This window comes from Heterodontus francisci, chromosome 11 (assembly GCF_036365525.1).
Source record: "Heterodontus francisci isolate sHetFra1 chromosome 11, sHetFra1.hap1, whole genome shotgun sequence".
Lineage (NCBI taxonomy): Eukaryota > Metazoa > Chordata > Chondrichthyes > Heterodontiformes > Heterodontidae > Heterodontus > Heterodontus francisci.
This window is the reverse complement of record NC_090381.1, coordinates 19,521,613-19,538,769: the sequence shown is the minus strand read 5'-3', so window position 1 is coordinate 19,538,769 and position 17,157 is coordinate 19,521,613.

The following is a 17,157-nucleotide window of genomic DNA, read 5'->3' as shown; positions in this document are numbered from 1 at the left end:
CATGTCTGCATCCGAGGCCAGTACCTTCCCAAGCCAGGATGAAGAAACTTGGGATAAGTTAGAAGCCCTATCTATGAAAGAGTTGAGAAATGTAGCTGGAAAGTTTGGGATTACTTTCCAAGCAAAAGCTAAGAAATCCAAAATCCTAAGACTTGTGGCAAACCATTTTTCACTCAAGCCTGAAGATTCAGAGACAGGGTTGGAGTCAGACTCAGACAAGGTAATGTTAGCGAAAATACAATTAGAACAGAGGAAACTCGAATTGGAATTCCAGAGAGAAGAGAGGGCAAGAGAGAGAGAAGCGAAGGAAAGGGAGAAAACTTTCCAGAAGAAGCAGGAAGAAAGGGATCTAAGGTGGCTTGAATTAGCTAGGGGGTGACATGGTAACCCTAGTGAAAGCATAGCCAGTATGGAAGCTATACTTAATGCAGGACCATGTGCTCAGCTCTTAAAGTTCTCACAATTAATCCCAAAGTTCAATGAGGGAGATGTGGAAACATTTTTTGTCTCGTTTGAAAAGCTTTAGACAGTTGAAATAGCCAGCCGAGAGCTGGACCCTACTGCTGCAAAGCAAGCTAACAGGAAAAGTCCATGAGGTTTATTCCCTGTTGCCAGATGAAAGTTCATCAGACTATGAATTGACTAAAAATGCTATCCTCGGGGCATATGAGCTAGTAGCGGAAGCAAACCGCCAGAAATTCCTAACCCTCTGGAAACATCTTGACCAAACTTACCTCAGGTATGAAAGAAGTAAGCAAGTTGGCTTTTGACCAGCCCTTAAAGTATAGCCCACGTATGAAAACCTTAGAGAGGTGATTCTTCTTGAGGAATGTAACAAATCTCTTTCTATAAAAACCCATGTGGAGGAACAAAACTTTCAAAGCGCCAGGCAAGCCACAGCTCTGGCCAATGAATTTGCTCTCATATATAAGTCCGTACCCCAAGGAAAACCCTTCCCTCGTCACCTGCACAACCCCAAAAAGGAAAAGAGGTGGGAAGGTGATAGGAGCCCAAACAGTCCTGGGAGTGAAAGAAAAGCTGGACACAGCGGGGGCTCTCCTCAAGCTACAAAGGTCAGTGCTAAGAGTAGGAGTGTGATCCGGAGACCTGTGTGTTTCCATTTTAACAAGGCAGGTCACCTCAGAGCTGACTGCTGGAAAGTACGGGGAAAGCCTGTAGGATTAATCAGGGCACACCCGATCAATGCAGGAAAAGGGACCCTGATGGAAAGCACAGCAGAGCAGTCTGTGGTTTTAACTGCAACAGCAGTAGGACCCAGGAAACGTGGTGCTGTGCGTGCAGGAAAATGTAACAAAATCCCTGAATGTTATCAGCTTATCATTCTATGGAAAGAATGAGGTGCTGATGAGGAAAAGGAGCTCTCCTCACAGACCTGAGGACAAAGATTAGACAGAGATTCACCATGTAGTGGTGCCGCCGAGGTACCATAAAAAAATATTAAGAGTGGCCCATGGGTTTACAATGGGTGAACATGTCAGTGTATGAAAAACAAAGCCCACATACGACAGCAGCTTGACTGGCCAAAATTCCACAAAGATATAGTGGAGTGCTGTAAAACTTTCCCCATCTGCCAGGTTGTGAGGAAGCCCCAACCTGCGGTAAATTCTGTACCCCTAATTCCTGTACTGGCTTTTGGGGAACCCTCCAGCAGAGTGCTGGTGAATTGTGTTACAAGGGTTTTTGTTTTTGTATTAAAACTTAGAATTCTCTGTGTTTTAAAAAACTGAAAGTGGATTTTCAGTGGACATTGAGACACCTCCAAGTAGTTGAAATTTATGGATGTTTTGAAAGGAAGCTGAACTTGTATACAAGGACAGGAAAGCCTGTAATTTCAAGGAAACCAGCGAGGGGTTTGAGCTCCTCAGAGTTACACTTTGAATGGCAAGAGAGACTCTATGTCTGGACATGTGATCTGTTTCGGAAGGTTTTGCTTTTGGTTTGGAACTTTAAAAACCAGTGAGTTGGACAAAGAGCATGTTTTTTTAAAATTTGGTTTTGACCTGCTTGGAGATCAGAGAGGAAGACCCAGAGAAAGTGTTACCTCTCTCTGTAAAGGAATCCTGCGTCTCTTGAGAAGAAACCCTGTATTTCAAAGGTGGCAGATTCCTATTGCCTCACTGTCTCTGAAGAATCCCTGCATCAAGTGTGGTTCCTGTTGCCTCCTGTGTTTTAAGAAATCCTGAAATCTGAAGAAATCTTCTACTGCTATCCTGCTGCTGTAAGAGCTAAGCAGACCTGTTGCTATAGCCCTGATGGAAGACCTTATGTGAAGGCTGCTACAGTTGAATTGCCATGAAGAGCTACCCATCACAGACTGTTCAACAACTTCGCCTGGAAAGACTTCAAGTGGCATCCAACTATTCAACACTGAAACATCTCACCAAACCAAAAAACCTCCTACAGAACGCGACAAACTAAATGATATTATTTCTTTTATTCCTATAAAACAACTGTAAACGAAAAATCCTTTTTCTCCCCAGTTAACATAAGAACACAAGGAATCAGCCTAGGGAGCCTTTTCTGAACTGCCTCCAATGCTAGTATATCCTACCATAAATGCGGGGACCAAAATTGTACGCAGTACTCCAGGTGTGGCCTCATCAACACCCTGTACAGTTGCAACAAGACTTCCCTATTTTTAAACTCTAACCCCCTAGCAACAAAGGCCAAAATTCCATTTGCCTTCTTAATTACTTGCTGCACCTGCATGCTAACTTTTTGTGTTTCATGTACAAGAACACCCAGATCCCTCTGCACTGCAGTATTTTGTAGTCTTTCTCCATCTAAATAATAATCTGCCTTTTTATTCTTCCTATCAAAGTGGATGACCTCACACTTTCCCACATTGAACTCCATCTGCCAAGTTTTTGCCCACTCACTTAACTTATCTATATCCCTTTGCAGATTCTTTGTGTCCTCATCACATGTCTTCCCACCTATTTTTGTATCATCAGCAAATTTGGATACACTACACTCTGTCCATTCCTCCAAGTCATTGATTTAGCAAAGTGATTCCTGATAACGCAGCCGGCCACTGATGTCATCAGGCTGCGCCAAGGTGCACACATGCGCAGACGGGCTCCTGCTCTCTGTGCGTGTGCTGCGTTCCGACTTGCCAGGACTGGTTAGCGCATGCGCCAATGACGTCATCGCGTGAGATGTGCATCTTCGGGCAACGCGTCTGGTCGGCCTCTGCGCATGCGCTTTACGCATACAGCAATGCAACGCTAACGGGTATTCACCCATGTGTCAAGCTCCGCTCCCCGCAACCCCCCTCGCTGCTCTCCTTGGCCTGCTCCGCTCCCCCCTCGCTACTCTCTCCGGCCGCTCCGCTCCCTACCCATCTTCGGCCCGCTCGCTCGCCCCCTCCCCGGCCTGCTCCGCTCCCCCCTCGCTACTCTCTCCGGCCGCTCCGCTCCCCACCCATCTTCGGCCCGCTCGCTCGCCCCCTCCCCGGCCTGCTCCGCTCCCCCCTCGCTACTCTCTCCGGCCGCTCCGCTCCCCACCCATCTTCGGCCCGCTCGCTCGCCCCCTCCCCGGCCTGCTCCGCTCCCCCCTCCCTCGCTCTTTCCGGCTGCTCTGCTCCTTCCGCCTCCCTTGCCCGCTCCGCTCCACCCCCTCCCACCGTCCCCACTCCGCCGTGTTGTTGGGATGTTTATAGTGTCCTCCACCGTGAAGACTGATGCAAAATATTGTTTTAAATTATCTGCCATTTCCCTGATCCCTGTTATTAATTCCCCAGTCTCATCCTCTAAGGGTCCCACACTTACTTTAGCTACTCTCTTCCTTTTTATATCCCCGTAGAAGCTCTTACTGTTTGTTTTTATATTTCTTGCCAATTTACACTCATAATCAATTTTCTCCCTCTTTATTTGTTTTTTAGTCATCCGCTGCTGGTTTCTAAAAATTTCCCTATCCTCTGGCCTACCACTAGATTTTGCTGATTGTACGCCTTTGCGTTTGATTTGATACTCTCCTTAACTTCCTTTGTAATCGACGGGTGATTCATCGTTCTCTTCGAGTCCTTCCTTCTGACCGGAATAAATGTTTGCTGAGCGTTATGAAATATCTGCTTTAAAGTCTGCCACTGCTCATTTACTGACTTCCCCTGTAGTCTATCTTCTCAGCCCTCTTCAGACAACTCTTTCTTCCTACCTCTATAATTGCCCTTGTTTAAGTTGAGTTGTTTAAGGCGAGTCGAAGAGACTTAGCAGTTGGCAGGAAAAAAGACAGAAGCGCAAGGGGAGAGCCAACTGTGTAACAGCCCCGACAAACAAATTTTTCTGCAGCACCTGTGGAAGAGCCTGTCACTCTAGAATTGGCCTTTATAGCCACTCCAGGCGCTGCTCCACACACCACTGACCACCTCCAGGCGCTTACCCATTGTCTTTCGAGATAAGGAGGCCAAAGAAGAAGTAAAGTTGAAGACACTGGTTTGAGACCCGAGTTGCTCACCCACAAACTGAATTTGAAATTCTACCATGTTATGATCGCTTCCCCCTAAAGGATCCTTAACTACGAGATCTCTTAATAATCCTACCTCATTACACATTACCAAATCTAAAATAGCCTGTTCCCGGGTAGGTTCTGCAACGTATTCTAAGAAACAATCCCTGATGCACTCTACAAATTCGTCTTCCATGCTACCCTTGCCAATTTGATTTGTCCAGTCTATATACAGATTAAAATCACCCATGATAATTGCAGTGCCCTTATTACAGGCCTCCATTATTTCCTGATTAATATCTTGTCCTACAGAGAGGCAACTCTTCGGGGGCCTATAGACGACTCCCACCCATGATTTCTTTCCCTTGCTATTCCTTATTTCCACCCAAACTGATTCTACATCACAATCTATTACACCTATATCATTACTCACAACTGCACTGATCCCTTCCTTTAATAACAAAGATACCCCACCTCCTTTTCCTTTCTGCCTATTCTTCCAGAACGTTGTATATCCTTGAACATTGAGTTTCCAGTCCTGGTCATCCTGTAACCACGTCTCTCTGATAGCTATCAAATCATATTCATTTATTTCTATCTGTGCTGTCAGCTCATCTATCTTGTTACAAATGCTACGTGCATTCAGAGAAAGAGCCTTAAGCTTTGACTTTTTACAGTTTTTACCTACACTGGTTCTAATTTCTGCTGTACTCTTGTGCTTGTATTCTCTGTCCCTTCCTGTCACATTCTGATTAATGTATGCCCCTTCACTACCCTGCACCTCTGCTCTCTCATTATTTATCGGCTTTTTAAACTTCCTTTCAATTGAACCCTCCCCCCCCCCCCCCCAGTTTAAAGCCTGATCTACAACCCTAGTTATACGTTTCGCCAGGACACTGGTCCCAGCATGGATCAAGTGAAGCCCATCCCAACGGAACAGCTCTCTCTTTCCCCAGTATTGGTGCCAGTGCCCCATGAATCAGAACCCATTTCTCCCACACCAATCTTTGAGCCACGCGTTTACTTCTCTAACCTCATTTACCCTATGCCAATTTGCACGTGGCTCAGGGTAGTAATCCGGAGATTATTACCTTTGTGGTTCTGCTTTTTAACCGGTTTTTGGATGCATGTGTGTGTGCAAGAGGGATAGGGAGAATAAGGAGTTTAAAAATCTTTTCGTATCTAGATTTATTTAATTATTAGTTAAGACTCAGTGTTATAATAAATAATTAATTTTGTGGTTGATTAAAGAAACCTGGTTGGTGTGCTTTATTCTGGGGACAAATAGAGTATCCACTGTTCTTTGGTAAGTGAGAAAATTTATTGATATGCAGTGACCTGTGGAGAAGTGGGACTGAATTAACAGTGCATTCCTCCCACCTCTGTTGTAACAATTGTGAGGGACCCCTGCCGAAAACAAAAGGGGACAGACAAGTACAGGTCTGGCAGACAGTTGGGGAGGAATGGAACGAAAAGCACAGTGAGGACAGGTTAAAGGGGGAGTCCCAAATGAAACTCCCTACTGTCCGGTCAGTCAACCCCGAAATGTTGGGAAAACTAGACCCCAACCCTTCCTATGTAAATGCAGGCCAAAGAAGTAGCTGACCAAGGCTGCTAACAGCATTTACAGAAACCTGCAGGGATAGGGAAAGTCCACAAAAGGGCAAATCAACAGTGAGGGCGATGACTCACCTAGGCAAAGTGCTGCAGGAGAATGCAGTGGACGCTGGACAGATGCCTGTGAGCAGGAATGTCCCAGAGTGGGGAGATTAGCAAAGAGACCCTCCCCACAGTAAAGGGAAAAGGGAAACAAAAATGCCCTAAAGTGTGCAGCACTTGTATGACTCACCAGAACACTTAAAGTAAGGTCAGGATGGATGAACCCACTACATTGTCCTATGACCAGGGCTCAAGGTCAAAGCTAACCAAATCCCACAATTTCACTTCAGATCCCAGCAGGAACAAGGGCCCAGAGGGAACCTCAGACATCTCACAGGGGCTTAAAACCAATTCATTACCTAATACCACCATAGGGAGTGAAATTATCAAGATACTGGAACCTGAAGGGTTAGAACCACATTTAGCAGAAACAGCAACTGAGGGGTTAAAGCTTGTGCATAAAGGAGAACTTGCCATAGACAATCATGGAAATTTACAGACACCAAGCTTCTCCACCAACCACATGTTATTGAGATGCCCAGCCTCAGGTTATTACAAACTGATACTAAAGAAACTTTAATCCTGTTGGATAACTCATAACCATCCCAGTCAAACTTCAAGGGAAAAAAGGAACAATTAAGTCAGCCTTGCTGCTGCAAAAAAAAAGACAAGCTGTAGCAATTCTAAGATTTCTGAGTGAATGAAAAGTTAATGTGTGTTGTCATGTGTTTTCTTTTTAACTCCTGTAATGAAATGCTCCTATTGTCGCAATTCATTCTGCGTGGTACAGAGGTGTCATGAAAACCCTACATGTCAAATGGGAAATATTAATTTAATCGGTTGGACCCTTGCCTGAGAATTTGACTGGAAATTGTAACAAATAACTTTTGAAAAGAAAAGCTGGAAGCCAAGATGGCCACTGCAATTCACACATGAGACATCAACAGAGTAGACTGGAGACAACATTACTGAGTTAACCTAGCCAGCACAATGGGGTGCTCTCTGATTAAATTACCTGAAATGGCTTTATCAACAGTCATCAGGAGCCATCGACACCCATTGACTTTGAAAGAGCCAACCCTTCCACCAAGTGTGACTGGACAGCTTGAGGGGAGTAAAGCCTTGAATATCAGAGAAGCTACCAGAAGGACCTCATTAGAAAAACACGAAGAGGTTTGGGAATATCATGTAGACCAAAGTCCCTTTTTCCCCAGTTAACTTTTTTTGGATGTATGTGCATGTGCATAATGGCTAGAGAAAATAAGGTGTTTTAATATCTCAATTCATACATAGATTTACTTAATTATTGGTTAAAACTTGGTTTTATAATAAACAGTTAATTTTTGTTGTTGATTAAATTCTGGTGTGCTTTATTCTGGGGACAAATGGTGTATCTAATTGGCTGTTTTGGTAAGTGGGTAAATTTATTGATATGCTGTGACCTGTGGAGAAGTGGGACTGAATTAACAGTGCACGCCTCCCACCTCGGTCGTAACACCTCTTGAAGGAAATAAACTTGCAGGGATACCTGGATCGAGTGGGGAAGTGGGCCTGACTGGATGGCTTCTTGGAGAGCTGGCATAGACTTAATGGGCCAAATGGTTCTCTTCTGTGCTGTAATGACTCTGACTATTTGGTTCCTTTTCAGTTTGGCTAGATCCCCTCTCATCTCATTGAAGGTAGCCCTCTTCCAATTTAGACATTCTCCTTTAGATTGCTCTTTACTCTTCTCCATCACTATTCTAAACCTTATGACACAATGATCACTCTTAACCAAGTGTCCACTTGACCCACCTCATTCCCCAGCACCAGATCCAACAATGCATCCTTCCTAGTTGGACAGAAAACATACCGATCAAGAAAGTACTCCTGAACACATTTCAGAAATGCTTCCCCTTCTTTACCCTTTACTCTAACATTATCCCTATCAATATTTGGGGAATTAAAGTCCCCCAATATTACCACTCTGTAGTTCTTGCTCATCTCTGCAATTTCCCTGCAGATTATCTCCTCTATCTCACTATTTGGAGGCCTATAGAATATTTCCAGCAGTGTGATCATACCCTTTTTCCTACTCAACTCTAATCAAATGGATTCTGTCTTTGCCCCCTCAAAGACATCCTCCCTTTCCAACATTACAATGTCTTCCCTAATCAGTACTGCCACCCACCTCTCTTTTTCTCTTCCCTATCTTTTCTGAACACTTTGTATCTGTGAACATTAAGCACCCAGTCCTCTCCATTTTAAAGTCATGTTTCCATTCTTGCCACTGCTTCATAATTCCAAACAGCTATTTTGCTTGTAGCTCACAAACCATATTCACCACACATTGTGCATTTACACACATGCATTGCAAACCTTTCTTTCTAGTCCTTCTCAGTCTGCTCCTATCTAATATGGTACTACCTCCTTCTCTAGTACTATCCAACCCTCTCACTTTATGCACCTTATTCCTCTTTTCTACTTCTATATGCTGGTGTCCATCCCCCTGCCAATTAGTTTAAACCATCTCCAAACCACACTAGTGAACCTCTCCGCAAGGACATTGGCCCCAGTCCTGTTGAGGTTCCACCTGTCCTTTTTGAATAGGTGCCTTCTGTCCCAGAACTGCTGCCAATGCCCCAGGAATCTGAAGCCCTTCCTCCTGCACCAGGCTTCAAGCCATGCTTTGATCCTCCCTATTTTCCTATTTCTACTTTTGGGATTACAGAGATTACAACTTTCGAGGTCCTACTTTTTAGTTTCCTCCTTAGCTCCTGAAAATCTGACCATAGGACCTCAATACCTGTTCTCTCTATGTCGTTGGTACCGATGTGTACCACAACTTCTGGTTCACTCCTTTCCTGCTGCAGAATATTCTCCACCTGCTCCATGACGTCCTTTACTCTGGCACCATGTGGGACTCACGATGACGGTTACAGAAATGCCTCTCTGTTCCCTAATGATGGAATCTCCTATAACGACTGAATTGTTACTGAGCTTGAGCTCCAGCAGCCGGAGATACAACTTACACACATGGTCCCGCAAGACACATGATGCGTCCTGACTTTCCCAAATAGTGCTGGAATTACAAGCAACAGGTCTCCAACAATAGTCCAAAACAATTTGTATTCCCTCTTTTAGAATGTAGTTCCTCCCTTGTATAAACTATTAATTTTAATTCATGCCTCTAGACATGATCTGTGCTAATCCTCTTAATACTAATTTACTTACTGTTACTTAATTGCCCCATTGGAATTTTATTAGTTTATTTAATTATCTAAGCTGAAATTTAATACAACACTTTATAGTTTCCTGGCCCTAATTAAAGTCACTGCCCTAGTTTAGAGAAAAGAAACCTGAAAACTCACTATCAATCACCTACCTGCTGTCCTGTGACTCATTCCTTGCTTTCTTTTGGAAATAGACTGATGAGGTCTACACTCTTGCCCCACTCTCTCTCTCTACCCCGACTCTCTCTCACTTACCCCGCATTCTCTCTCTCATGCCCCTCTCTCTACCCCCACTCTCTCTCACTTTCCCTGCACTCTCTTTTCTCTTGCCCTCTCTCCTCCCCCATTCACTCTCTCTCGCCCCTCTCTTCCCCCATTCACTCTCTCTCTTCCCCCACTTGCTCTCTTCTCCCACTCTCTCGCTTCCCTCTCTCTCTCTTCTCCCCGCTCTCTCAGTTCCCCTGCTGTCTCTGACTTCCGCCGTTCTCTCTTCCCCTGCTCTCTCTTCCCCTGCTCCCTCTCTCTTCCCCCCCTCTCTCTCTACCCCCACTCTCTCTCACTTCCCTTGCACTCTCTTTCTCTTGCCCCTCTCGCTTCCCCCATTCTCTCTCTTCTCCCGCTCTCTCTCTTCCCCCACTTACTCTCTTCTCCCACTCTCGCTTCCCCCTCTCTCTTCCTCCACTCACTCTCTTTCCCCGCTCTCTCTCTTCCCCGCTCTCTCTCTTCCCCGCTCTCTCTTCCCCTGCTCTCTCTTACCCACTCCCTCTCTCTTCCTCCCCTTCTCACTTCTCCTTCACTCTCTCTCTCTTGCCCCTCTCTCTTCCCCCGCTCTCTCTCTTCCCCCACTCACTCTCTTCTCCCACTGTCTCACTTCCCCCTCTCTCTTCCTCCACTCGCTCTCTTCCCCGCTCTCTTTCCTTGCTCTCTCTGACCCACTCCCTCTTCCCCCCCTCTCTCTCTCCCCCCACTCTCTCTCACTTCCCCTTCACTCTCTCTTTCTTGCCCCTCTCTCTTCCCCCATTCTCTCTCTTTCTCTTCCCCGACTTTCTCTTTCCCCCCTGCTCTCTCTTCCCCCTGCTCTCTCTCTCTCTCCCTGCTCTCTCCCTGCTCTCTCTCTGCTGTCTGTCTGCCCCAGTGCCCCACTCTCTCTCTCTGCTGCCTCCAATCAGGTCCATGCTCTTCCCCCGCTCTCCCCCCACTCTCTCTCTCTTCTGCTGCTCTAACTCACACCTCCCTCCACCTGCTGCTGTCTTTCTCAACCCCCTGATCTCTCTATCCCTCTGGCTCTCTCTCTCTCTCTTCAGAACCCCCCGCTTTCTGTCTCTCTTCCCCCCTCCCCATTTTCTCTGCTCTCTCTGCCCCCAATCTTTCTCTCTCTCTCTCTTCCCCCGCTCTCCCTCTTCCCCCTGATTTGTAAGTAATGCAGGGCTGGCTGCTGTTTAAATAGGGTGCCAGCACCTGCTTTCCTGTTACCTGATGCCGATCACGGCGGTGTCAAGCCCACCCCCTCCATGGAGGGGTGGTGGGGGCGGTGAGTCATGCATGTTAATGAGCCATCAAGCTGAATAATGGCCATTTTTGAAGTTCACCGTTGAGATTGGTGGCGAGCTTATAAAATCCAGCCATTTCTGCTAATGAATTGTGACTGACATTTCACCAAAGAAGTCTGCAGCAAAACATCCATCCACCTGAAATTTTCCAATGTTTGATATCAGTTAAACCCGCAAAATGAAAAACAGGCCTGCACTGCTTTTAAATCTTTCTCTTGGGAATTTTATGCCCCCCCCCCAAAAACGAGCGGGCTGCTGACCAGGGTGGGGGGGTGGGGTGCATAAAATTGAGTGGGAGGCGGGGGCGCCAATCCCAACCCCCTCCCCCCCCGTTGCCAATTTATGCGGGGTGGCCGCGGCGAGAAACAGCCCGCCTGTCGCAGCCTAATCAAGGCTCTTTACTGGCCAATTAACTGGCATTTAAGGGTCTCCACCCTCTGCCGCGGGTATTTTACCCTTGGCTGGCAGGTGGCTGAGGCCTCAAAAAGCCCACCTGATGAAATTAGGCAACCTTCTTGAAGGCTGTGGGGAGTGCCCTCCTGATTGGGCACCCTCTGCCCTGGAGGGCCACCCCTGAAGTCCCAACCACCCCAACACACAACACTCCTCCCGCCCCCTAACCGACCCCCCCCCCCTTGCCTCGCTGGGGCCTAAGCGATTGTCCCCAGCGAGGCCCTAAAAACTTACCTGAGTTCAGGGGGTGTCCTTCATCTTCTTCCAATAACTGGGTACAGTCCCAACAGTGGCCAGTGACGCTGCTGGGACTAAGAGGTGCTGACCCGCTGATTGACTCGCAGCTCCATTAGGTGGGACTTCCTGCCTTAAGGAAGTGGAAATCCCGCCCAAGGCCAATTAAAGGCCTGGGGAGCGTAAAATCCCGGGCTGGATCCCCAGGCTCGGCGGAGGTGGGCTCGCCACTGACTTTTCGGCTGGTGGACGGGGCCTCCTGCCCAACGGAAAATTCCAGCCAATGTTTCACAACGAACTCTTAGTTAACACCATCAGACCTAAATGCATACTATCTTTTAATCTTCATCTTTTCTTGTGTGTGCGCAAGTGTGTATTTGAGTGGGTGAAGTGGGTGTGAATATTTTCCAAAGTGATTCCTGACAACGCAGCTGGCCACTGATGTCATCAGGCTGCGCCAAGGTGCGCACATGCGCAGACGGGCTGCTGCTCTCTGCGCGTGCACTGCGTTCCGACTTGCCAGGACTGGTTAGCGCATGCGCAGATGACGTCATCGCTTGACGTGTGCATCTTCGGGCAACGCGCCTGGTCGGCCTCTGCGGATGCACTTTCCTGCCGCTCCGCTCCCCCCCTCGCTGTTCTCTCCGGCTGCTCCCCTCTTTGCGGCCGCTCCGCTCCCCACCTCGCTGCTCTCTCCGGCCGCTCTGCTCCCCCCACCCCCACCCCCGTCTCTGGCCCGCTACGCCCAGCTTCCACCCCCATCCCCGGTCCGCTCTGCTCCGCTCCCCCGTCCCCAGCCCGCTCCACTCCCCTCCCCTCGTCCCTGGCCCACTCCACTGCCCCGCCCCCCCCGGCCCACTCGCTCTCTCCCTCCGGCCATTGTGTGCTGCCATGTGTTTAGGTTAGGTTGCCTTCATGTGATTATTTGAGCAGCACCATCTTTAGTCCTGGCAGCTGCCTGATGTCACAGACTGTGACGTTTTTCTGCAGCACCACCTAGTGGTAGCATTGTCAGCAAATGCAGCCAATATTTTCAGATATTGTTTGATCAGCATTTGTCTCTAGTTAACTTTAAGAGGAAACATGTTAATAGTCTGTTTATTGACTGTTAAAACACTCGAGGGTTAAAACATAATTCTAACAAAAACACACTGTCTTCAGTCAGTTGAGAGGTAAAAAGTGGAAATCATCTGCGTCATTTCCCACCTGTCAGTAACAATTCAAATAAAGCCAACGAAAAGACAGAACATTCCTGCCAGACAACTTTAAAGCAAAAGTTCAAGTGGCAGTTACATGTCGTTACGGTATCAATAATGCACTGCAATGTCCCATTGAACATTTAGACCCAATTAATTAGTTTTTAACCAATCAATCCATGGAGCTGACTGGTTCTGGAAGAGCATCAGCTCTTTCCACAAGTACATAAGAAATAGGAGTGGGAGTAGACTATACGCCCCTCGAGCCTGCTCTGTCATTCAATACGATAATGGCTGATCTCAGGCTTCAACTCCACTTTCACACCCACTTCCCTTATCCCTTAATTCGCTTAGAAACCAAAACCCTGTCTATCTCAAACTTAAATATATTTAACAATGGAGTATTCACAACCCTCCAAGGTAGAGGGTTCCAAAGATTCATAACCCTTTGAGCGAAGAAGGTTCTCTTCATCTCACTCCTAAATGATCGACGCCTTATCCTGAAACTGTGGGCCTGTGTTCTAGATTTCCCCAGCCAGTAGAAACAACTTCTCAGTGTTTACCCTGTGAAGCCCCTTCAGAATCTTGTATTTTCAATGAGATTGTCTCTCATTCTCCTCAACTCCAAAGATTATAGGCCCAATTTACTCAGCGTCTCATCATAAGACAACCCTCTCATCCCAGGAACCATTCTGATGAGCCTTTGCTGTACTGCCTCCAATTCAAGTATATCCCTCCTAAAATATGGAGACCAAAACTGCACACAACACTGCAGGTGTGGTCTTACCAAATCCCTATACAATTGTAGTAAGACTCTCTTATTCTTGTACTCAATCCCCTTGCAATAAAAACCAACATGCCATTTGGCTTCCAAATTGCTTGCTGTACCTGTATGCTGACTTTGTGTTTCTTGTACAGGTACACACAAATCTGTCTGAACATCAACATTTAGAAGTTTCATGCCTTTTAAAACTATTCTGCTTTTCTGTTCTTACCACCAAAGTGAATAATATCACACTTCTCCACAATATATTCCATCTGCTACTGTGTTCTGCTTATGTTCTGTATTGAGTGATGTAAGACATGTTCTTTTGGAAGAAGGACTGGTGTTTGAACATCAAGAATACCCCCTATCTAGAATCATAGAATTATAGAGAGTTTACGGCACAGAAAGAAGCTACTTGGCCCATTGTGTCTCCACTGGCTGGGGAAAAAACAGCCTAATCCCACCTTCCAGCACATCCAGGCCCCTTTGAAATGAGATGAGGTTTTCTGCCCCTACCACCCTTTCAGGCAGTGAGTTCCAGACCTCCACTACCCTTTAGGTGAAACATGTTTTCCTCATCTCCCCTCTAATCCTTCTACCAATCACTTTAAATCTATGCCCCCTAGCGCACCTTAAGAATTCTGTTCCCTGAATTCCTTTCACACTAAAACTGTCCCCGTTAATATTGGGTAGTTAAAATCCCCTACTATTACTGCCCTAATGTTTTTGCATTTCTCAAAGATTTACCTACATATCTGCTCTTCTACCTCCCTCTGACTGTTTGGGGGTCTATAGTACACTCCCAGCAGTTTTGTTCCTAAGTTCAATCAATTTGGCCTCAATTGATCATTCTTCTAACATATCATCCCTCCACACAGCTGTAATTGCTTATCTAACCATAATTGACATGCCTCCCTTTTTTCCCCCTCTTTATCTCATCTGGAAACCCTGTAACTAGGAACGTTGAGCTGCTATTCCTGACCCTCTTTAAGCCATGTTTCTATAGTAGCTATGATATCATACTGCCACATTTCTATCTGTGACCTCAGCTCATCTGCTTTATTTGCTATACACCTTGCATTGAAATATATCCCCTTGAGCACTGCCAAATTCTTTTTTTAATTTTCTTTCCTTTGTTTCCTCTGCCTTCGAGACTCACTCACTAATTTTCGGCTTTCCATTTTTATTTCTGGTTTTGCCCCATCTGAGTCCATCAGCAGGTTCCCATCTCCCTGCCAAACAAGTTTAAAACCTGCCCAATAGCACTAGCAAACTGCCTGGCAAGGATATTGGTCCCGGCCCTATTGAAGTGCAAACCATCCGGCTTGTACAGATCCCACCTCCCCCAGAACCAGGCCCAATGCCCCAGGAATCTAAAGCCCTCCCTCCTGCACCATCTCTCCAGCACACTTTCATCAGCTCTATCCTCCTGTTTCTATGCTCACTACCACTTGGCACTTGGAGTAATCCAGAGATTACTACCTCTGAGGTCCTGATTTTTAATGTCTAACCTAGCTCCCTAAAATCTGCTTTCAGGACCTCATCCCTCTTTCTACCTATATCATTGGTACCAATGTGAACCATGACCTCTGGCTTTTCACCCTCCCCCTTAACACCCTACACCTACACTCTGTCCCATCAGCAATTGTCCACTTACTCTGGGAGGCCTGGAACATTCATGGGAGTGCTCCAGTGGAGGTGTTGCATTTGAAGCTGAGCTGCTTTTTAAGGTGGATGTAAAAGCAAGAAGAGATTTGGATGAACTGCAGTTTATGGAAAGTAAAGACAGGAGCTGCCTGAAGAGTTTTACAATAGTCAAGTCTAGGACTGACAAGAGAAAGGACAAGGGTTTCAGCAGCAAATGGGCTGAGGCAGCAGTGGAGATGGGCAATGTTATGGAGGTGGAAGTAAGCAGTATTTTTGGTGGAGGGGATAAGCACTCAGAGCTCAGCTCCGACCAGGGAAGGGTATGGAATCAGCAGCTAACGAACAGAGTTTGTGGGGGGACCAAAGACAATGGTTTCAGTCTTCCCAGTGTATAACTGGAAGGTATTTTGGTTCATCCAGGACTGAGCGTCAGACAAGCAGTCTGATAAAACAGGCAACTGAGGGATTATGAGAGGTGGTGTGGGTGATGTTGAGCCAGTTATGTGGAAAATGTGGAAGCTGACATTGTCACGCTAGATAACATTGCTGAGGGCCAGCAAATGGTTGAGAAATAGAAACAAATGAACATCGACTGCTTGTAAAAGAATCTCTGGTCCATCCAGCCTGTCCCATACAATTATCTATCACTATATGTACACTCTCCACTCCAGTGGAAACCATGTGGTCTCCTGGAAAGGTGAAAAACCAGATTAAAAACCCAAGCCAATTTAGTAAAAGGAAATCTGAGACATTCCTCTCTGACACCCCCTAGACAATCGAAACTATTCCAGGAGATGACTCTGAGCTTGATAATTCTATACAGCACCTACCTTTTGTAAGAGGTTATTTCTTCCCTGGCCAGAAACAAGTCTGGTTCTCATGGCACTGTTTCAAAGAAGAGCAGGGGAGTTCTCTATAATGGCCTGGCCAATATTTAGCTCTCAACCAACATCACTGACAAACAGATTATCTGGCCATTATCATATTGCAACTTGTGGGGCCTTGCTGGGAGTAAACTGGCTGCATATTCTCCACATTACAACAATGACTACAAAAAATTCCTTCATGGGCTGTAAAGCACTCTGGGACATCCTGAGATCATGAAAGGTATTTATATCATACGGCATGCTTGCCTTAATCGGTCGGGGCATCGAGTATAAAAATTGGCAAGTCATGTTGCAGCTGTACAGAACCTTAGTTAGGCCACACTTGGAATATTGCGTACAATTCTGGTCGCCACACTACCAGAAGGATGTGGAGGCTTTGGAGAGGGTACAGAGGAGGTTTACCAGGATGTTGCCTGGTCTGGAGGGCATTAGCTATGAGGAGAGGTTGGAAAAACTCGGATTGTTTTCACTGGAACGATGGAGGTGGAGGGGCGACATGATAGAGGTTTACAAAGTTATGAGCGGCATGGACAGAGTGGATAGTCAGAAGCCTTTTCCCAGGGTGGAAGAGTCAGTTACTAGGGGACATAGGTTTAAGGTGCGAGGGGCAAAGTTTAGAGAGGATGTGCGAGGCAAGTTCTTTACACAGAGGGTAGTGAGTGCCTGGAACTTGCTGCCGGGGGAGGTGGTGGAAGCAGGTATGATAGCGACATTTAAGAGACTTCTTGACAAATACATGAATAGGAAGGGAATAGAGGGATATGGGCCCCGGAAGTGCAGAAGGTTTTAGTTTAGGCAGGCATCAAAATCGGCGCAGGCTTGGGGGGCCGAATGGCCTGTTCCTGTGCTGTACTGTTCTTTGTTCTTTTGTTCTTTGTATTTGGAATTGGGAATTATTCCTTTCCTTTCTTATAGTCGACCTCGCTTGTTCTTGTAACCGTGGTTCTGCAACAAGTCATTGCTACAATTAAATACAAAATCAAATACACAACCAATAAATCCTGAGATAAAAGCAAAATACTGCAGATGCTGGAAATCTGAAATAAAAACAAGAAATGCTGGAAATACTCAGCAGGTCTGGCAGCA